General features: G+C 36.5%; 1 long non-coding RNA gene across 1 annotated transcript; it reads right to left on the bottom strand.

The window, feature by feature from the left end:
* Positions 1-2,593: 2,593 nt before the first annotated feature.
* On the bottom strand, positions 2,594-6,410 carry LOC124638855. The gene is made up of 2 exons (XR_006985410.1): positions 5,778-6,410; positions 2,594-3,041 (listed from the first exon to the last, which is right to left on the bottom strand). It is a non-coding gene; the product is annotated as an uncharacterized LOC124638855 (long non-coding RNA).
* Between the last annotated feature and the right edge of the window lie 18,286 nt (positions 6,411-24,696).

Raw genomic sequence — 24,696 nt, 5'->3', positions numbered from 1 at the left:
AAGGTTTTTGTTTGTACTAAAATTGTTACCACCTTCAATTCCATGGCAAAAAAAAGATATGCACCTAAATAGGTTTACATATTACGTAGGTATACATTCTGGTTAACAGAAACGAAATGGGTCGAGATGCCATCGCTCAGTATTACTGCTCGTGTCTAACAGGTAGACGCTCAGTAGGAAGTTGTGCTCATATCATTTCAATAAAATGGTATCTAGGGTGAGGCAGGCACTCACAATTTAATCCACCGGCAGGATATTTAGACGACATTATTATTGATATTGATTGAAATGTTAACAAAAATAATTTTAACTGTTAGCAGCTGTTTTATTTTTTATGTATACATTAAACCTGGAATTAAAACTAGTTAAAGGTGTTCAATAACAAAACCTACACTGCCATAACAGCACTACTTTTTGCAGAATATTAGTTAATTTATGGTCGGAGAAAAATATTTATAGCAAAATAACCCCATGGATTCTTAGCAAAAATGAGTTGAAATCTTTATATTTAGTGCTTTACAAGTATATTCAAAGTGGTCTTATCTCTGTTGGTGGGTGAGCCCAGGCTTCATACATTTTTTCCCATGGTCCTTTCATCAAAGATTGCAACTTACAAGAACTGTATCCAAATGAATGGATAGCATCAGGGCCATCTTAACTTATGGTGCAGCGTATGCGAATAACCCGGGCGCCGCGGGCTCAGGGGCGCCGAAGCGAATTTGTGTTTAATTCCGCGTTAAATTTGAGAAATTCTCGAACAAACACTACTTTTATGTCCCAAAACTCAAAAATTTTCGCGCTCGCTCCGCTCGCAGTTCCCTTACTTTACGCTTCAATTTTTTATCACATATAGCTACTTTTAATGTCCCAATACTCAAAAAAATCACGCTCCCTTCGCTCGCGGCTTCTTCACTCCACAGTCGTTTTTTATTATATATGTTTAGGACTTTTAGTGATCCAAAACTCAAAAATTTTCGGGCTTGCTTCACTTTACAGTTGTTTTATTTTTCAACAATATTTTAGTCTACCCTAGCAAAAAGGTAGCGTCGTTTTTGAGTTCTTTTATTAATAAGAAAGTAACTTCTAGTTTCCATATGAACTTTCTTATTTACGGTACTACTTTAAGTCCCAAAAATATAATACATAGGCGCCAACACCAACAAAGAGTTATGTACGTTTGGGCAAAATTTTAAGTAATTTTTGTTTTGAGTTCTAAAATATAACAAAAAAATTCGCGCTCGCTTCGCTCGCGCAATCAGAAGACATGTTCCGGTGTTTTTGCATTCACCAACCAGCAATAACTTATGTACGATAGGGCTACATTTTTCGTAATTTTTGCTTCGACTTGTTAACTATAAAAAAAATATATTCGCGCTCGCTTCGCTCGCGCAATCAAATTGCAGTTGAAGGGCGCCGTAGAAATCTCGCCCAGGGCGCTGGTAGAGTTAAAACCGGCACTGATCGCAATTTATCTTTGTTTAATTGTTGAGGCATTCTATTCCGAAAAATAATTTTTCGCGCACGTCCGTTATAGCTTTTTGTTCACTTTGGCTTTTTATGATATGTTACTTCATGAAAACTCTAAGGAAAAAATCGCGCTCGCTTCGCTCGCGGCTTCATGTACATTAGCACTTCATTTCTGTGCATATCTTACTTTTTGACTTTGCTTTGTTAATTTACAGTGGTTTTTATTTGTTTTGTGTCCTTAGACTAAAAAAATTTCGCGCTCGCTTCGCTCGCGCTTCCTTACATATGAAATGTGTCTCATGCGTCGACTTTTTCAACGGGAAACCCACCAAAAACCATTAATAACATATTTTACTGAAATTAAACATTGCTATAGATATTTAAGTTCGTTAGTTTAAGTTACCCATAATCTGTTCTAAGCACTTTGATATACATTATGTTGGTACCTACCCATTAATCACAATCTTTCAATACATAGGGGCCACTTGGGTAATGATTGCACTGTATTGATGCCCTAAGCAATTACTTAGTCTGCTTATGGGCTAACCCAGGACTTCTTAGGTTACTCTAAGACTTAGAGCATTTCAAGTAAATAAAAAGTTATGTGTAATATGTTATGTACCTATTGCAATATTTATGTATCCAAAAGGAAGTGCGTTTTTTGCAATCAGAGCGGTGCATGTACATATTTTTTTCTGTTGGACAAGTAAAATGGATATGAATGGGCGGGGGGGTCCGGTCCCCCTGGACCCCACCCCTTATATATTTTTTGACAAAACCCAGTATAATATGTAGTCGTAGGGCGGCATAATCGGTTTTGCACGCGGGCGAACAAACAGCTAGCGGCGGGCCTGTATTGCGATTCGATTTCTATTCAATTTTGACATTGTAAACTTAGGAGAATCGGGCACCTGAAAATTATATGACGTTGATAAGATATGACGTTCCGTTCCATACATTCACGTACCTTGGTCACCGCCATCTAGTCATCAGCTAGGAAAAGAATAAAAAAAAACATTTCTCACACTTCATTACTTAATAATGGGTGGACGGTCATTATGGTAATTCGGAGTAATACTAATCGACTTGTATTGCAGGTAAGTAGTAGGTATATTATAAAACACAGTTTTGGGACTTGCTCCAACTGCCGAAGCGTGTGACGTGAGACAAGTTGGCCTTTATTTGATTTAACGAAACATTTAACAACTAATCACATTAGTGTTACTGCAGATATAACCACTGATAACAAGTACCTAATAAAGATCTATTTTTGCCTATTTCTACAATGTCTAATTATTGCTAGCTTCACATCTTTGTTGAATAACAATGATAAACTGAATTGTCAACTTTCTAGGGCTTAACAACCCTGTTTCATCATAAGATCTGCAAGTTTAAAGATTCGTAGCCAGCTAAATGTTTCTGATGGGCCTTGAAGGGCCGTGGCCCCAGCGGCAGAAGATGCGGTATTGTCGGTGCTAGAGGGCACTCTCTCGGGAGTGCGCGCCGAATGCGATGGAGACTTTTTTTCGGCTTTTTGGTTTTCTGGAGATTTTGTAATTGCAGGTGACGTCATCCTGTAAAAAAAATGTTAAAAGGTAAGTTTAATGACTACTAGAGACGAGTCGAGACGTGTTGTAAGATTAGGTAGGTACCTACCTACTCAAAAATCTTATTATAGGTCCTTACAGATGAAACTAAGTGTGTGTGTGAAAAAATACATTATCGCTAGGAATTGTACTTTTATTTAAAAAAAAATGTATAGGTAGGTACTTATTGGCAGTTGATTGATGATAAATAAAGAAAAAAGGATTACAACAAAAAATTATAAAGTAGGAAGGTAGGTACCTACCTAAAATCAAAAAGTTTTTGAAGGTCAAAATGGGACAATAGGCATGATGACAAATTTTTAAACACCTTTGTATGATGTAGGTATACGTCTATTTTATATGAAAAATTATTAATTTTAAGAAAATGCGAAGTTTTTTTATCAAATAATTGCATTTTTCTCTGTCCACTTTGAATCCGGCGCGAAAACGCTTGTCAGTGTCATGTCGTCACTTGTGACGTCACGACTGAAATTACAAGACGCAAGTAAACAACGCTTGTGCAATAATTAAGTTTTTTGTGTTATTAAATATGAATTCGAAAGTGCATAGGTGTTGTGGGGTCCCCCAGTGTAAGAACACATCCAAAACAACTCCTGATAAGTTATTTGTGTACGTTCCTCACAATAAAAAAATACGAAACAAGTGGCTTAAACTTGCAAGGCGAGATTCAAAAGCAATATTGCCCAGGGTACAACTTTATTTTTGTGAAGATCACTTTGATGTAAGTTATTACATAGTTCTCTAGATTCTAACATAGAAGTTTTTTTAATTAAACTAATACACTTACATGGAAGTTTTTTTTAATTAAACTAGTATACTTACATGGAAGTTTTAACATTTCTAAATTCAGCTGAACAAAAATCTTTATTTGATGCCAAAAACTCTCCCAGCATTATGATATCAATTCTAGGCAAATTAGCGCTGTTTGCCTTGATAAATCCGGGCTCCATAACTCGTGTTATACACAATTAATTAAATAAAAACAAAGATCGCAGTGGAAGTTCACAATAACGAAATGTGACGTTCGCGCGCTTTCGCGCGAGTTGTTTTGAGAAATGACGTCACGAGCTCTGATTGGTGTTCAAGATATCATGGCGGATTGCCTTATTTCGTAATTTTATTTTATAAAAATACATATTAATCACATTATTAATAAAGAAAACAATGCGCGTTTTATATTCCAAGCTTCAAGTTTAATTTAATAAATATATTATTTTAATGATTTTTGATTACTGTCATCATGCCTATTGGTACCTAACGTGTTTATTAGAAACTTTTGTTTACATAAATCCAGTTATAAAGAGTTCGCTTCTGTAGATACGATCTAGGTAGGTAGCTCTAGGTAAGCGGCATTAAAGCAGTTTTGTTCATCACTACTATCGAGACGGTCACATTGTACCTACCTAGGTAGTTTTACATTGCGATACAATTCTATTTCCGTAATTAGGTATCTTTTTAAACTTCATATTTGTGGGAAGGGACCATTTTGCGCTGCTGCTTTTTCTATCCTTCTTATCTGTCAGTCATCATATGGCTCTGCCTGCCCGCCCACGTCCGATAAAATTGGTGGCCGATTTTTGTAAGAGAAAAGTAGAACACACTAATAGCAAAAGTGCAAAATCCTAGTCAGAACGTCCTACTGTTAGGTATTTGCTCGGGAAAAGACAAACTGTCCTACAAAAAGACTAACGTGATCGGATCGGGCAGCCTTAACCTGCCACTTACCTACCTACGTATTTTTTTTTAATATAATATTTTTATGTATTTTTTCATCTATGTATTATTATTTTTAAAACATAACACCATACAGAGATTTTCCCGTTCCAGTCGGAGCTTCAACCTTAACAATACAGTTGTAGGTGTATTTTGTCAATACAAGTAGGGCAATGACCTCTTAGTGACCTAGCGAGGTGGGTGGAATATCTTTAGCGACCTATTTTACTTTTCGTCGTATCTTTAGATAACCGGAGCGGCAAACGCGTAGGTATTACACATCATTATTAGTTAGGTATGCAGACTTCAGATTAATATTCTTGTACGTTCATAATCTGCTTATCAAAGATTTAAATCGCATCACCCAATTTTAAATTTAATTAGGTAGGTACCTACTGAAGAATATTTGTCAGCCTTACTTATAAACGTGAATTAAATAATAAGTAATACTTAAGGGCTATTTAAGAAAATTCTTACTTATAAACGTTGCTTAAGCATGTCTTAACTAACATTTAAACACTACTTAAGACTTTAAGTAGTGATTAGCTAAAATGTTGCTTAGAAGGTGATTAGAGATTTTTATAAGTAAAGGGCTTATTACACTTGGCTAAATTCAGTCGTCTAAATGATTCAGTCACTAAATTCAGTCAAATGTAATCGCATTTAGGAAGGTAGTTTTCATTAAATCATTTAGAAACCTAATTAGACAAACCTATTTAGACGACTGAATTTAGTCAAATGTAATAAGCCCTTAAGTGGTGTGTATCTGACTAAAAGCTAGTAGGTAGTCCGCATAAACAATGACATGAGATATTTATGTTTTGAAATAGGTAGGTAAGAACCTTTAATCTTAGGTATATGAAAATTCACGATCGCCATATAGGTAGGTACTATACCTATGTACTTTTTAGGTGATTGGGTGTTTATTTTAATATTTAAATCAATCATTAACAAGGCAGGTACACTAAATGACTTCTTTTTTTTACTTACCTACGTTCTGTTCTAGTTCTATGCAATGAGAAATTAACACACAAAAAAACAAAAAAAAAAAAAACTTTTCAGTAAATAGACTTAGGCTAAGCAGATTGTTCGTATTTTTATTCGTGTCACAATCACTGGCAACTTGTACGTCCGTGAGTCTGTGAGACAACTGCGATTGTGCTGTTCAGTCCGCGACTGGCTTCATTGTTGATAGTCTCTCAGGGGCACGCCGCTCGTGTAGCTACTGACCTAACAAAATTGATGTCACAATCACAACGCGACTGTTATGAATTGGTCGAATTGAATCTACCTACGGAGTAATACACTAGCTTTAATGACGTAATAGCAATATTATGGAGGAACGTCCTGCAGATTTTAGTTATTTTTTTGAAAATATTTAATACATACTTAGCAGAGCACATTCGTATATTGAACACACTGCCTTAATTAGGTAACAGTTACCTAGGTAGTTAGTCTGTGACAACGCTGCGTTTTAGGCATTGCATTTGCATGGCCGATTACGTCATCTACGCAGATAAATATTAAACCTGTATTCATGTCACGCTCGCGTACTAGCTCGTATGTTGCCTTGAATACTGATAACAAGTACTGTTAGTAAACTAATAAAACGTGGGAAACTCTACAGTAGGTGTCTATACTATAGAAAGCTCTATGCCCTATAGCCTAGGGATAATTACGGCGCCAAAGTCAGATGTCATTCAAAACACATTCTGTAGATTACCATTTTCGTAATACACATGTATGGGGACATATGTGAAGTTTAGGAATTATATCATACATTTCCTAGGAAATACCTAGTTCCTTAACTAATAAAATAAATAGATAAATGGGAGGAGGTTGCCTATTTAGACAATGTTTAAAATATGACTTGAAATATAGGTACCTACTTACATATTTACAACACACACTTCTTAGGAAACGTAACTAACCTATACATTTTTAATTTTATATTAGGAAGTGTATATAAATATTGTCTTCACTGAATACCTAGTAGCGTAAAGTAAATATGAACAGTTACAAAATCTCGTATTTGCACGTCTATTCCAAGAAGATAGACTGAGGTAGAGACTGAGATAGATATGGTGGGACATTATTTTTGAGTGGTTTAAAAAAATCAGGGCTGTAGCGTGGCTGAATCCCAATTAGGGTCAAAGAAAGGAGAGATTTCTGGGGTCGGATTGCTTTGTAGGGGTTTTTGCATAATGATACACCCCCCCTAACATCTTGTATGAACGATGACGATGAACGTATGTGTGTGTATATTTACTAGAAACTTTGTCTAATATAATAATTAAGTTCACACAGTTTTAGGAATTATACATGCTCCATCCTCCGAGCCTTTTCCCAACTATGTTGGGGTCGGCTTCCAGTCTAACCGGATTCAGCTGAGTACCAGTGCTTTACAAGAAGTGACTGCCTATCTGACCTCCCCAACCCAGTGACCCGGGCAACCCGATACCCCTTGGTTAGACTGGTGTCAGACTTATTGGCTTCTGACTACCCGTAACGACAACAACGCCAAGGATGTTCAATGACAGCCAGGACCTACAGTTTAACGTGCCATCCGAAACACAGTCATTGGTGTCTAAGATAAACTTAGAAAGTACATACAAACTTAGAAAAGATGCATTGGTACTTGCCTGACCTGGAATCGAACCCGCGCCCTCATACTCGAGAGGTTGGTTCTTCGCCCACTAGGCCAACACGACTATTAGGCATATACAGACAGACCTCGATCCATTGAAAACATAATTCAGTTCATAATGCATACTTTGTAACATTGGCTTAGCAATAGTTTTCTTCCGAAAAGAATGAGTATTTTGATAACACAGTTGAATAGAACAGTACGTTGAATTGAGAGCAATTAACCTATTACTTAACATTCGAAAAAAGATTGAAAATATTTTTTTTTTATAATTAGGTAGGTACTTAAGTAATCCAAAAAAAAAAATTATATGAACACCAATAATATTTATATTACGTAGATGTAAACAGACGCAGTGGTATTCATCCGCAAGAATTCGACCTAGTGACACAGAATCATGAAGTGAGGCTTCAAATTATAGAATAATAAAATAAATATCAGGTGAATTAAATACATTTGAAATGTTACCTTGTTATCTGGTTGGCCTTCTTGGAACAGTAGTGATGTGTTTGATATATGGGAGGTGTTGGATATGTTTAGGTGCGACACAGCGGAGCGAGCGAGCAGGGCGGGCGGTAAGGCGCCAGTGCCGCCCGCCCTGCGTGCCTGCGCCGACACGTATCCAAACTGCGCACTACGTACCTACCGATTCTATGTACGATGCCTCTCAGAGCATTCTTACATAACATTGAAAGTGAAATTCATTCTCAATTGCAATTATTACATCAATATATGCGACACATAAAAAACTTAGAATATCATCGTAGGTAAGTCAATGGTTCTTTATTCGAAATGCATTTAAAAACGAAGCTTGGTGTCTGGTGTCTTACCAGTTTATTACATAGATGGCATAATGCTGCAGTGTTGTGCCATAGAGCACACACTCAAAGCATTTAGCATTAACCTTGCTCACCTCACTTAAAACGCACCTTTGATCGGGAAGTATTCATATTTCATTATAAGGTTATCGCAGAGCGCTTACTAAGACATGCAACATTTAAAAATACTCATCTCAAGTCATTCGTAAATATGTATTACTAGCTTCCGCCCGCGGCTTCGTCCGCGTAGTTCCGTTATATCGCGTTTCTAAGAGAATTCTTCAAAAGTCCGGGATAAAAACTATCCTGTTCTTTCTCAAGGTCAGCTCTATTTCTGTACCAAATTTTACTAAAATCAGTTCAGTGGTTTAGACGTGAAAGCGTAACAGACAGACAGACAGAGTAACTTTAACATTTATAATATTAAGTAGGGATTAAATAACATGAACATAAAGCTTTATAGGAAATACGGTTAAGAACAAAACACACTGTACTTAGTTTTGATCTTTATTTTTGATACGGGGATTTTGTTCTCAGCGGAAATGTATCTAAGTGGTGGACCACGACTGTTCTGGAGCTACTTTATGAACATAATATTTGACACACAGAAAGTGCTGATTTTCAGTCTATTTTAAATATATTTTTAAATCCGAAACTGAATTGAACAACTATGCACACAACTTTATGCGGTGCGTGTGGAAGATGGGTAGATAGGTATTAGGAAAAAGCTAGGCAGATATAATCATCGGCAAGGATATTGAGCCCTGACCTTCACCTGCGCAGAAGTGATTTATTGGTTTATTGCCTTAAGCGTACAGTGCGCAAAGCGATTCCGATTCTTCCGCCGAGAGCTCATTATCCGTGCCGATAACTATACTGATTATAAGTTAAAGTGAAATATCAGGGTTTTTGTGTCAACAATCTATGAGTTCAGTTTGAAGAGTTCAATTTATCCTCTAGCACTCATGTGATTGGTTCTGGCAATCTACATATCTACGCCCGTTATATTAAAATCCGCTCCATCTTGAAACTATGTTACTTATCATATGATCGCTGTGTGACATAAGATGCGCGTGGGCATGTACCTACGAGAACTGCTACAACCGGTTTCGACTAACATCTAACACTGTAGGTATGTTTTCGCTGTGACTCCACATTTTGTAATGTCATATGAGGAATTAAGCAATCCTTGTTATAACATTATAGAAGACGAAAATTTCACCTCTTTTGGAATAGATTGACTAACTTGTAACACGGCCTTGTTGAATAGTCTTGTATGGAGAATACTTATTTTTTTTAAGAACAAGAGGAAGTTCATTAAGTGGTGAGAATAGGTACCGTCAATTTGTGGTCAATTCAGTCTCTGCCTCTGTTAAATTGGATTTGATGAGATGGCAAGTCGCCACAGCGGGCTATGTAAGTAGATTGAACAAGACACATGTACTGTTTAGATTTTAGATTTATATTAAATTATGATGCAACCATCAGTGCGTGGTGGGTCAAGGTATAAATTACCTACTAGCTTCCGCCCACGGTTCTGCTTACGTTGTTTCTACATAATAGAGAACTAGGCCTATGGTCATATAGCTTACTACGTATAGTTGTGTGTGTTTTAATGCCACGGATGATGAACAGACCTAGTTCCAAGTTTAAAAATATTTATAAAATCAGCAGAGCTATGTGCTGATAACTTAATTAAGAAAAATAAAACTTAGGTATTTTTAGGATTAGACATTATCTTCTTTTACAAAAAGATGAAATAAGTGTGATGTCATAAGCAAATTAGGGTTGTTATGTTCACAGTGCCTACTACTATACGGCAAATCCGTTACAGGTTCTAGAATAGCACCAAGGAAGCGGCAGTGTAAATATAGCATCAAACAATTTTTACGATATTTAAATCGTCGGCTTGTCAGTCTGTTGATCGTCACCAAACTTGGGCTATTTACAGAGTTCGGTGATTTACGACCATTTGCTGTGATGTAACTCCGCATTTGGGGCACATTCATCTATCAAACTCGACTCTCTTTTTGTTTTAAAACGCATTTAGATTTTTTTGAGTAATTATTACATTATTGCTCTATGGGAATCAATTAGTGGGCAGTGTATCGAGTGATACCAAATAAGACTGAGCAAAAGCATTGACATTGTAGTTAATGTCAGTGTCGATGCGTTTGCATTAGTGCCAAGGCAAATATCTTAGATAATCTGGGTTACGCAGCATTTAATAAAGCAACGTTAATGGATAATAATTATGTTATACATGGTATTTAATATTGATTTCAAATAATGTTCCAATACGTATCGCAAATAGGTGGTTATCATTCCTATGTCTTATCGTGTTCGTAACGACGAAGAGAGAATAGAAAGAGGTTAATGGTAAACGGTATCAGGAATAAGTACTTAGCAAAGGTATACGAAATTGTTCTGTATAAGTACCTAGCTACCTATATATTGGCATTTGTTTATTTAACGGAAGGTCATGTAAGTACAGATAAAGTCGTTGAGATGTATCAACAAGGGCTGCGGGATTGTTCGAAAGAGTTACTGCGGCCCTGGTACATAAAAAGCCTACGATGGAACATGACGGTGTTTAGTCAGTAAGAGTCTGACACTCCCTCACCGCGCTGCTAACCCACAGTGGGAGGGGTCATTTGATGATTTTTGACGTCTTAAAAAAAAATGGATCATCAAACAAATACCAGCTATCAAGCTACATCTACCTGACTAGATACGTTGAAATAGGAAATCGTTGTTTGCTATGCGCATCGCAATGATAATGTAAGGCCTTGCCGTTTCCTGCACATATATGTAGCTACTTTGTCAAATCAACAAACACGGCATCTTGCATGTTTACGTAGAACTATTCTTGCTTAGTCACAGAAGTTGGGCCTCTGCTATGCATTTGATGTTCGTTTTCAATACAATAGTTCCAATTAAACGCACTAGATGGCGTAGGTGTTCATATAAAGCGACAAGAACTGAATTTCAGTGGTAAGACACGTGTTTTCTGTAGCTGTACTGAGAGGGCGGTAAGATCAGCACAGGATTTTAAGGAGATCAAATCATCAAATCTAGAGGGAGGGAAGAACTCTGTGTAATGGTAGATTCCATCCATATCCATATCCATTGATGGATATATCCATCAATGAGCTTCTCTTTTTTAAGAAAAATCTAAATAGGTTTAGATAGTCGTTTTTGAAGTTGTTGCATTGATGTAGTAGGCAGTAGGTAGTAGGTTGTTGCATTGAGGTTGTATAATCCAGTAAAGTTAATTACTTACTTAGTAAAGTATTACTTGAGAAGGTACCAAACTACATACTGTTTTTAGGGTTCCGTACCTCAAAAGGAAAAAACGGAACCCTTATAGGATCACTTTGTTGTCCGTCTGTCTGTCTGTCTGTCTGTCTGTCTGTCTGTCTGTCTGTCTGTCTGTCAAGACCCTTTATCTCAAGAACGCGTGGACGTATCAAGCTGAAATTCACATGAAGTACTCAGGTCTATTGTCCCTTTAAGCTGTGAAAATATCAAACTTCTAAGCCAAGCCAATCAAAAGATACAGCCGATTATGTCGCTATTTTCAACAAATTTTCGACACTCGCAAAGGAATCAAAACCTACAGGGTACTTCCCGTAAACTCAGAATCTTGAAATTTGGCATGAAGCATTGTCATATAATGCAAATATAGGAAAAATTGCGAAAATCACATTTTTTTAGTTATGTAATATAATAAAAATATTTTAATAACATGAAACTTACTACCTTATTTCTCACGAACGAATGAAGGTATCAAATTGAAATTTATACCAAATACCTAGGTCTATTGTCCCTTTAAGCAGTGAAATAATCAAACTTCTAAGTTAACGCGATCAAAAGATACAGCAGTTTATACCGACACCTTAGACGAATTTCCGTCACACGCTAGGGAATCAAAACCTACAAGGTACTTCCCGTGAATTCAGAATCTTGAAATTCGGCACGAAGCAACATTATATAGTACAGATAAAGGAAAAATTGCGAAAATGATATATTTGAAGTTACATAAAATATTATTTTTGCTTTTATGACATAAAATATTTTTTTAATATTTATAAACTTACTACCTACCATTTTTCACATGAACGCGTAGAGATATTAAAGTTGAAATTCATATCAAACACTTTTTAAATCTAATTGCCTCTAAACTGTGGTAAATTCTAAATCATTCAAAGGTCATTGGGCACCTTAGTACCTTATTTAGCACCTTAGTATGGAAACCATACCCACGGCGGACACGAACGAAGTATAGCACAGTATAATGATATAAGGCTCTGATTTACTATGGCATTAGTCGCATCAATGTGAACCATGAGAATCTAGAGAAAATCAGGTTTAAACATCAAATATTTTCCTCATTTCAATGGGGAATTTAAACGACCAAGTTTGACGGATTTGAGAAATCATTTCTTTGTGGTGAAAGAGTATAGGTACTCGCCGTTTATTTCCATTGTCAGCAGGTCAGGATCTGATGATGGAAATCCTGAGAAATCGAGGGCAACTATCAGAAATTGTAGGCATGCATAGGGTTAAAACTTGATTCTCAGATGTATGTCTGATGATACTATCAAACAGTGAAGGTTTAGAGCTTACCTGATGATGGAGACGTGAGAAAGTCGAGAGAACTCCTCAGCGGTATGTTTTAGTTACGTCGTGTTTGGGCTTATATTATTCGTATTGACGAGAACTTTACACAAAAGTTAAAAATAGAAAAAGAAAGACTTTTTACAAAAAAAAAAAAATAACAGCTTCTAAAAACAACAAGAAAACTGTTTATATGCATCGGTCTAGATCACGGTGGTTAAATAAATATAGATGCATCCTCTAGACACCGACTTCTAGACCGATGCACCTAACATCTTCTTCCTTTCTTTCTTGTTTTTGTTTTCTTTTTACTTTTTTTAGGGTTCCGTACCTCAAAAGGAAAAAACGGAACCCTTATAGGATCACTTTGTTGTCCGTCTGTCTGTCTGTCTGTCTGTCTGTCTGTCTGTCTGTCAAGACCCTTTATCTCAAGAACGCGTGGACGTATCAAGCTGAAATTCACATGAAATACTCAGGTCTATTGTCCCTTTAAGCTGTGAAAATATCAAACTTCTAAGCCAAGCCAATCAAAAGATACAGCCAATTATGTCGATATTTTCAACAAATTTTGGACACTCGCAAAGGAATCAAAACCTACAGGATACTTCCCGTAAACTCAGAGTCTTGAAATTTGGCATGAAGCATTGTCATATAATGCAAATATAGGAAAAATTGCGAAAATCTCATTTTTTTAGTTATATAATATAAAAAAAAAATATTTTAATAAAATGAAACTTACTACCTTATTTCTCACGAACGAATAAAGATATCAAATTGAAATTTATACCAAATACCTAAGTCTAATGTCCCTTTAGGCAGTAAAAAAATTAAACTTCTAAGTTAACGCGATCAAAAGATACAGCAGTTATGCCGACACCTTAGACGAATTTCCGTCACACGCTAGGGAATCAAAACCTACAAGGTACTTCCCGTGAACTCAGAATCTTGAAATTCGCCACGAAGCAGCGTTATATAGTACAGATAAAGGAAAAATTGCGAAAATGATATATTTGAAGTTACATAAAATATTAAAATATTATTTTTGCTTACACGACATAAAATATTTTTTTAATAATTATAAACTTACTACCTACCCTTTTTTACATGAACGCGTAGAGATATTAAAGTTGAAATTCATATCAAACACTTCTTAAATATAATTGCCTCTAAACTGTGAAAAATTTTAAATAATTCAAAGGTCATTGGGCACCTTAGTATGGAAACCATACCCACGGCGGATACGAACGAAATATAGCACAGTATAATGATAAAGGCTCTGATTTACTATGGCATTAGTCGCATCTATGTGAACCATGGGATTCTAGAGAAAATCAGGTGTAAACATCAAATATTTTCCTCATTTCAATGGGGAATTTAAACGACCAAGTTTGACGGATTTGAGAAATCATTTCTTTGTAGTGAAAGAGTATACTCGCCGTTTATTTCCATTGTCATCAGGTCAGGATCTGATGATGGAAATCCTGAGAAATCGAGGGCAACTATCAGAAATTGTAGGCATGCATAGGATTAAAACTTGATTCTCAGATGTATGTCTGGTGATACTATCAAACAGTGAAAGTTTAGAGCTTACCTGATGATGGAGACGTGAGAAAGTCGAGAGAACTCTATGTATGTTTAAAAAAATAAAAGATCCCATTAGTAGTGAATTCTCATCACCTAAAATAAAATAAGCTCCAACACTAGGTTACGTTATAAATTGTAAAGGAGTTCCCATAACTATATCTGATCTTTGCTATCGATGCCACAATGGCAGTTAAACCTATCTATGTGGAAAGTCTTCGCCAATACGAATAAAATAAGCCCAAACACGTGGTAGTTGCAACATACCGTTCAGAAGTTCCCTCGACTCTCTGTAGTCTCCATAATCAAATCAGCTCCAAACCTTCACTGTTTACAAGTACCCTCAAAAATACACTCACATGTCTGGTTTTGACTCGATGCGTGACTACAATATTCAAGAGTTGCCATCGATTTCTCAGGGTTTCCAGATCCTCATCAGAACCTGGTCATCCGAATTGGCATGTTCTTTCTTTATGAAAAGTCTTTAACAATAAAAACTAGCATTGCAACCTGTACAATCCTCTGAAACTGCTTGTCTTTTATATTTTTCAAACGATCCTGGACATTCGTCTCCATGGAATTTTAATAAAATATTTATATTCAAAGAAACGTCATACCATTCTCCACGATTTAAAACTACTTTGATTCATGTCCGCCACTTTTTACAAAGCGGGTCAGATATGCCCAATGACCTTTAAGACATAATTAGTTATTTTCAATCAGATTTCTGAATGATGACTATAAAATGTTGTATATAAATAACTTTAATAAAATAACTTTTACAAAGTACTGGCCTACTATTTTAGTTATATTATAAAATAAAAAATATTAGCTATTTTGACTCTCACGAAATTACCATAACTATGATTGTTCTAAACTGAACAGTTGGCGCGAGACTCACTTTTTATCTATACAGGATTTGTACGGAACCCTCGGTGCGCGAGTCCGACTCGCACTTGGCCGGTTTATTTTTTGTTTAGGTATAGTTATCAGCACGAATAATGAGCTCTCGACGGAAGAGTGGGGATCGCTTTGCGCACTGTACACTTATCTAAGACAATAAACCAATAAATCACTTCTGCGCATGTGAAGGGTGAAGGTCAGGGCTCAATATCCTTTCCGATGATTATACCTATGTCTTATTAATTTGTTTTATTCATCAATGCCTGAATCAAATAGCTGAACAACAATACTTTTCATATATTGTAATAGTAGGTACATTTTTTTCATGCATTATCATAATTATAAATGAATCATTATGTTGAAATATCAAAACTATATGTCCCTCGCACATGTAAAAAACACTACCTATACGGTGCATTCTTACCTACTACATTCTGGATTCGTCATCGTATGAAGCTGTCCAGACAGCCTGTAATAGCAGTATCTATGACGTCTATACAGAGGTGTGGAGTTGAGGGTCATTTACATTTTAAAATGTTCCAGAAAGCTATCTCGCAGAGCTTAGGGCGACTTTACACTTGATTTATAGGCGCAGGTAACTGCTAAAAAATTCAAATTTCCCGCCGCGTGCTGTAGTTCTCATTTATAAAGTTCGCTGAAACTTCGGAGGACGCCATATGTAGCTGCTGTTGCAACCGCCGTTATGAAGCATTTCAGCTATCTATTTAGAAACAGTTGAAGGTTGTTATAACTACGTACCTAAGTTAGAAAACAAAAGAATTATTTAATTGATTTTTGTAATATCACCAATCCTAGACAAAATGAACCCTTAAAACGTATTGTCGTAGTAAAATCAAAGCCCAGCAGCAGGCAGATTACTGCCTTACTTCTATACATTAGAGAAGTCACAGACATGATTGGCTATATCAGAACATCGGCCTTCAGTCAAAACCTACTTCGCCGCCGATGATGATCAGTTAATTCATACCTCCTATCAAGTGTCACATACCTTTACAAGATGCAGGTATATATACACTTAATTGTGACTGTGGTCTCTCATACATAGGCCAAACTAAAAGAAGCATAAAATAACACATCGCCGATGTCAAACACCGACGTTCCAGAAAGGCAGCAGTTTGTGAACACAAACTTGAAAAAGCCCAACATTACATCGGATTTGATAAACCACAAGTCCATGCTAAAGAAAACCAATCCTGCCTGGGATGATTCGCTAGGCTATTGAAATTTAAAAAAACATCCAAACGATAGAGAAGATGGCTGGAGTGTACCAACTGCTTGGAAACCCAGCATAGAAACATTAAATCCCAATCCAAACCAAAAACTGCTAGACTCTGCTATAGCTCGTTTATTTAAAAGATTATTGTGTTACATTTTTTTTAGTGCGGCAAGCATCCATAAACATCGACAGAAAAACGGTGTATAAATGCAAGCAAAATAAGATACGTTTAAAAAAAGGTAGGTACATAATTATATTACATGCCATAGCAATGCCTTAGTTTGTTTACACAGATGGTTCAGCCAGACCACTTTTTTGTTATTCTCAGGTTTCGATTGGCGTCAAATCAAAGCTCCCGGACACGTTTGGTATCTACGAAATGTTCGAAGTAAAATGTGAAGAAAAGAGGATTTATTAAATGCATTAATTATGATGTGAAGGTAAAACTAGCGCGGATTGTGGTCGTGTTAGTAATTTATATGCGGTGTTGCTAACATCTGCTGTCTGCATATTCAAGCTTGTAATACAAACTTAGTTCAAGACGCGCTGAAGAGACAACTTCAATCACTTACTGGATATGACTTTTGCTAACCATATTTTAAAATATTAGGAAAAATATGTAACGTTACGTTGATTCCGCAGGATAGGATTTTTACAACATTTTATTTCATGGATTTCTGCAAAGTAACGCTTAATTTATTAATTTAACTATATTTTATTTTATTTGTAAGTTATCAGTCAGTTAATGTGAAATTCGTGTTATTTAACCTGGACCACTTAGTACTATTCTGATAAAATCAAAATTTCTTTGTCAAGGGAAAAGTGCCACACTGCCTGCGATATTGTCATCGTACGAGTCATAACCAAGTCATATCGTAGATCATACTGACTTTACTTCACGGCTTCTTTAACAAGATCATCCTACAGCGCTCCTGTTCTCAAATTAAAATAATTTGTGATACATTTTGATAGACGTCATTAATATTCATATGATAAGTCGGGATCCACGAGCACTTCTTGTAGTACCGTCTGACGTCGTGTTGTGGTAGCAAGTTACGTGGGTGCAAGCGGTGACTTATTAACTTAAACATATTATGTAACAACAGGTGCTCGGCAAAAACATCGGACGAGGTGCATTTAATTAAGTTGTATCGTTCACTTACACTTGATATTGTTCCGCAGAACTAAGTTTATGCATCATTTGTACGAGATACAAGTAGAGTTATAAACTATGGAGTTTTAAATTAATTTGTTAAAAAACTTGAAATTCTTCTCTTGCAACTACAAAATACTTACCTACCATGTATTATCCAAATTAATAAAGATAACGGCACGGTCCAAAGAAGGCCACGCGTGGCAAGGATGGTTTCGTCAAGGTGGAGAAGAAAAAGAAGAAGCTGCATTTTCAGCTTCTGCAAATACTCTAGCAATCGCACGTGCCTAATTTCCACCGATTATTCCTTTTAATTTCATATGGAAATCACAAAAAATACATATCATGTATCTGTCCAACATGTAGTATACCTCTAAATACAACTACATATAATCCAGGGTCGAACTATTGATTAGAATGTGTGGCTAGATAGTATACGTTCTATCCCTAATTGAGGATGGTTCGTCCCGGGCCTATCCCATCCGCCTCCCAGATCGAAGTGGTAGTAAAATAAGCAGTTTTACCGATTGCACGTTTTATCTGTAGCTTCGTATTCTCAAGCCAACATTCGTTTCTCGAAAATCGAGTTCGATGTTCTGAGGCGGTTTGTGCATTGGAATTACCTATGTCGAACGTATTCATGTATGTATTGAAGTTTTTTTTTTTTTTTTTTACTAAATAAATGGTATTAATAACTGAATAATAGATGTAGTTACTCCTGCGTTCGAACATTTTTTTTAATAAAGTTTTTTTTTGTTTCTTAAAATATTGAAAAAATATCTGAAAATTACATTTTGACAATTTTATTTAAACATGTTATCTACATAGTTACACGTGGAGGTTCAATATTTATTTTCTCGTTACTGTAAACCTAACATAAAATTTCTTTAATACCTTAATACATGTGCCTAATAAGCACGTAAGCCAAGTTTTCACATAAATCAACAAAGACTTTAGAACACTTCCCTCGCAAGGCTCCCGAGGAGGGCTAAAGGTAAAATTATGTCTTCGCTGAAGTTAATTTGTATTTGGTAAAATTGTGTGTCGTGTATGATGTCACTCAGAGTAAACAAAACGATCCGACAAGTACATAAAGATTTGCTTGATTGACTGTGTTTTGTTTGTCTGTGTTGCCATCCTCTAGAGACGCGAACACGGCGTTCTTTGTTTCTGCGAGTTGTTTTTATTTATCCGAATGATAAATATTTGGTACATGTGAAATATAGAAAGCTATTGATATAACAACACTAGGAAGACGGTTTTGTTACTTAATCTAATTGTTTAATTGATAAAACTAGAGTTTGGTAATGGTATTCTACTGTTTTAAAAGTATCTTTAACTTTTAAGTCAAAAAGAATATATAAAAACCTTCCAACGACCGTTTAAATTTCCATTTTTAGATTTACAAGATGACGTGCTCAAATGCTTCACGTTTATGATGATGTACGTACAAAATACCTTCACAATACGCACCGCTCGGGTACAAGCGGCCCGACGCTCGTAAGTAAGGGTTGATATCTCAGAGGAACGATACACTGCTTATTTGTTATTTTATATGAATTATTTATACGCCATAAATCAGCTTTTATATGAAAGTATCTACAGATCATTATGGTGAATTCAAAGATTTAAGCGGATATCTGGAGGTACATAGTAACAATAGTTATTTGTTATGCAAGAGTGCAAAGTTGCTTTTTAACCGCGGGCTCAATTTTGGTGACCGAGCAAGCGAAGGATTCTAAAATTGATCAATAATGAATCAATGAAATAATGAATGAATCAATAATTAGAATCCTTCGCTTGCTCGGTCACCAAAAGAGCACAAGGTGAAAAATCTTTGCACTCGTAACTTTTCATCCCACCTCATCGAGGAAATTACTAAATGCAAAAAACAAAATGGCGCGCACATAATGAGTATCAAATTAAAAAGAAGAAGGTGCCTATTAAAGTTCATTTATTTGAAAACTCCGTTTAAAAATGAAACGAGGTTAAAAATCTATGTAAAAACAATAATAAAAATTACTTAATTAATTGACTAATTATTTTAAGCAGTATTTTATTTGTTTAATATGTATGTGTTTGAAATCTTATCAAGATTGTCACAAATGGAGTATTACACACGATGTTCTAAATTCAAATCACTTTGCCGCTCTAGAGGATAAAAACGGCTTTTGCGCTCAGATATCAAAGGGTAAAACTACTCTTTCCGAGATAGTGGGATGAAAAATATATTGTTAAATCTAAATGACAAATATGAAAATTAAACAAACGTGTCATGCCGAATAGGAAGCGGTGGTGCTAAACTTGCTAAAAGTTACAAAACTTAGCTCTAAATTTCCTTAACTGGAGATATATAATCATCATCATCCTCCGAGCCTTTTTCCCAATCATGTTGGGGTCGGCTTCCAGTCTAATCGGATTCAGCTGAGTACCAGTGCTTTACAAGAAGCGACTGCCTATCTGACCTCCTCAACCCAGTTACCCGGGCAACCCGATACCCCTTGGTTAGACTGGTGTCAGACTTACTGGCTTCTGACTACCCGTAACGACTGCCAAGGATGTTCAATGACAGCCGGGACCTACAGTTTAACGTGCCATCCGAAACACAGAACTGAAGATATATAATCAAGAGGTGCTATTAAATCATCGTGAAAGTAGTGGAGCTAAAAGGGCCTACATGCGCAGAGAAATAAAATTCCTTCTACCTGAACAATTCACAGGGAAATTGAGTTTTCAATTGGTATTACATTTACTGTTTTGCCCTAAAAACACACACCCTCATCTAATCCTAATTTGTTGGAGGATTTGGTCGGAGCGCCAAATCGTTTAAGGTCGAGAGAATTTGAGGCGTGTCCGACGCCGATGGTGAGTTACTTCAAACTTCAAATGATGCAAATGATGAATGCCGTTTGTTTGTATCTAGGGACATGTTTTTATGCTAAGCAATAAGTATGAGCACAGGCCTCTTCTCGTACAAATTAATAATAAAAAATAAAATTCGAATCCAATTTAAGTACCTGGGGCCCGATTCTCCTAAGTTAATAATTTCAAAATCGAATAGAAATCGAATCGCAATATGATCGCAATAGCAGTTTTAACCATATCGGGCATTCTGCTACTAATATAAGATCAATCGTATTCGATTGACATTTGATTGGTATGCGATTGGTCTGCTATTTTGGTGATTTTGGTCTATACGGTAGTTTGCTGTACAATCATTTTGCAATCATAAATCATTTGCAGACAAAATGATTCATTATTGAATGACAGAAAAGGATAAAAACGTTTATTTCAAAGAAAAAATAGCGGAATGCCACATACGCTTCAATCGTAATCGAGTCGGGATTGGATTTCAGTCGAATCGAGTCGAACGTGAATCGTATGTCGCTTAAGTAAAATTAGGAGAATCGGGCCCCCGTGACTCAACAAAATCCACTTAAATTCTTGAGGAAAATTGGTGGTTATGTATTGTAAGTACTTTTCAGTCAAGTTTTTCTTTAAATACACTGAGGCAATTCGGCTCACTTTTACAGAACAAACACCGCCACTGGAATTACTCCGACAAAGTACCTTCGAGCCTATTGTCTCAACTTCGTGCCATTTTCGTTAGGCTTAAAACTTTTCCTGCCGAGGTTTTCTTTCCGTTTGTTATTGTTGTGTATAATTCGGTGGACATTTTGTCGGCAATGATGTTTGGAGGTGAAGATTGGGCCGTGCGCGGTGCGTCGTAAACACGCCTCGGGGAAATACCTGTCCCGCGTAGGTATACCTGCGTCGCCAGCCCGCAGCCGTCGCAGGAGACCACTTCCCGCCGCCTGCTGACTAAGCGAACGCTCATCGACGTACTTTACCTTACTTTAACTCCAGTTTTTTCTTCTGCCGCAATTGTTTAAGCTGTTATCGCTACCCAGTAAGGTAGGGGCTTCTAAATAACCTTTTTATCTCAACAGACGTCCTCGTTTAGAGGCGTGTAGTGATTTCGCGAATTGTAGGTATTTTTATCTGAAGAAAGGAAATCTAGAATGCTTCATGGTACTTTTCAGAATAAGTATAGCTGCTTAAAATAAACATTATTAACTGCCATGTACGCAGTAATGTTATCATATTATATTGATACGCAGCTGTAATGTTATATATATTAAAGATAACCAACAACTTGTATCCCTATTTCGATAATTTAACATGAAATACTTGAATATTGCATGAAACTGTTATATTCGCTGTACCGAAAGCTGTAAATCAATTCGGTTTCATAAAAATATCTGTAGGAGATTTACTAGATATCGGGGCCCGGCCCACCGTGGGAAATATGAAAATTGGAAATACATGCATAGCCCGATACGGCGCGGAATAAATTTCGACCCTATTTGTAAGCGAACCTCAATATCGCAAAGTACAGTACTTGTACGTATTCCCGAGGATGTCGACTTCACAGCACGTCGGTCGGACCTGACTGCGATACTACCTATAATTCAAATTGTGAAAAGAAATCATAGGTTTATGAGTCTACTGGTAAAAGAATGTAGGTATTCTATTAGAAATAGGGTTTCCCGTCCCTACAATTGAAAATGGTTCGGTCGATGCTTGATGTCGGTCCTGTAGGCAATTAGGTACGCTACAGTCGTGAATCTTTAATTTCAATTAATCAATCGAAAGTATCGGCGTGCCACATAAATCACGGAACCTCTATTAGGTTGCTGCAGGTACAGACTAATTAAATGGGATGAAATAAAACGATATAAACAATTCGATCACTTTATTTCTATGTAATTTGTTTACCTACATACTGTAGAGTACTTAATTAACTAGATATTACTTAAAGACTTAATTAACCACATCGTGCAGTCGGCTTAAAGTCACGTAGAAAAAGGCTATCATTGATCACTCAGTATTACAGGTTCAGGACTTATCATCACTTTTGCCCAGCCCAATTTTCTTTGTGTACGTGTACAACTGTACAGTAATAGTCAGTATGTAACATGCAAGTACCCTCAGACTTATTTCGACATGCGTGAGACTAGCAACAGCTGATGCATTAAACCTATGTGTGTTCGCTTTTTTTCTCGGCCACGTCTATTTAGGATGGACGTCTCGATACGTGGAGAAAGCTTTTTGAAGCTTTTGGAGAATTTACAAGCATTGAGACGAGCAAAGCGAAAACGGAAAAGAAAACTATTGGAGCGTTTATAGCCTTACTATAGAATACATGGACCTTATTATAGAAATGTGATCGTGGCTTTCTTATAGCATTACAACTTGCTAATCATGCCACGTTTTAGTTTGAATTTTGAACCATTAAGCAGTGGACGTTGAAGTATTAAGCTTATAACACTGAATCAATGAGTCGGTCGGTCCATTGCTAGAAAAGGTTTTCTCACATAAAATAAAAAGGTCTGTCCTTGCGGCGTGTGACCCCGTTGGGTCGAAGTGGGATTACTGACAGGCTTGGGCTTGTGTTTTGTTCATCAGAGTTTAATATGTTCCCTGGTGTCCCTACTCATCCCATCCTCCGCTCACTAATTATAATCTATTTTCTGTTACTTTCACCTGTTTATTTTTGTTGTGACTGAAGCGTGCAAAGTAACATGTGCAAATTACATTTTGTTTTCTGCGTACAAATTAAGTTAAGTACTCTTGTTGACAAAAGTTTTTTTAAAAGAACTTACTTGTCCTGAATTTGTTTTTAGGGTTTCTTGATAAGTACAAAGTCATAAAAATTAATCTAGCTCTGAAGCTGATAAATTGCTAAGTTGGACTGTAACTAATCGCAAGCCGAGACCTAGAGCCGATATTGTTATTCACGGCGCATACGCGTTAGGCTCCCTAAGTTCTGGCCACTTGACCCGGCAGGCCGGGACTAAACTAACCATAGCATGTTTGTTACGGTCAGATACTGAAATATTTGGAGCATTATGAGGGAAGGCAAAAGGCGGCAAACTGCGTTGCTTAGTATTCACCGGGCGAACAGCGCCGGGCCGCTAACTCCCGCCAGGTTGTCGTTTGGACTATATTTTTGAACACGTCGACTACGCTCCTCTGTTTGGTTACTCTTTCGGTTCTTTTTATGCGTTTGCTGCTGTTAGGGAAATTTACCATAAAGAATTATGAGCGTTTACCAGAAAGAAAATAATCCCATGTAATGTTCTTCTACAATAAGTTGAACAGCAACAATAAGTAGGTATACTTATTTAGGTAAACCTCCCATGATATGCTTAATTTAAGCAATTTTTAACAAACTTAACTGAACAAATTTTAATGTGTGATGATCACCAGTGGGCTGAAAAGCCGATGACGACGTCTCGCTAACGGAAAGAGCCAGGAAACTGGTGTGTGATTGCAGTCAAATCGAATGTATTGTCCATTTCGTAGAATGTTATTTAGTATCAAAAACCTACAGCGCTAAATAAGAACACTATTTTCCAATGGTGGAACGCAAAGGCGTTTCACAAACACTCCACTCCCGCACACTGTTTGAAGGCATCAAACAAACCAGACACAATTGTCAGCCGCGTTCCTACTGGAATAAGAATTTTTTCGAACTTCCTATCTAAATGCTGTCGACATCGATTTATTTTAACAGTAAAATAAAACATTTTTACTTAAATGTATGATGGAACAAAGAGTGTGTTTATTGTGTTTTAGTGTGTTTTTTAGTGCTTTGTAGCTAATATCTATTCACGGGTTAAGCTACTCCTACAGTAAAATCTACCCTATAATACACTAAAAACAGTTGCAGGAAAAAAATAAGCACTGTTAGTAGACGTTTTCATAATAAAATAGGTACATGTCCTTAATTATTGTGCCCTTTTTCATCAATGTAGTATACTGGTATTTTATCAATTTAACAGGAATGCGAAGGTACGTGTGGTACTTTACTTGCTTATTTTAAAATTTTACCCGGAAAAAAATCCGTCTAAATTCGTAGATCTATGCTCACAAAAAGCATTTTT

This window comes from Helicoverpa zea, chromosome 18 (genome assembly GCF_022581195.2).
Source record: "Helicoverpa zea isolate HzStark_Cry1AcR chromosome 18, ilHelZeax1.1, whole genome shotgun sequence".
NCBI classification, from domain to species: Eukaryota; Metazoa; Arthropoda; class Insecta; order Lepidoptera; family Noctuidae; genus Helicoverpa; species Helicoverpa zea.
The sequence above is the reverse complement of the archived record's forward strand: the minus strand, read 5'-3'. Positions and strand labels throughout refer to the sequence as shown.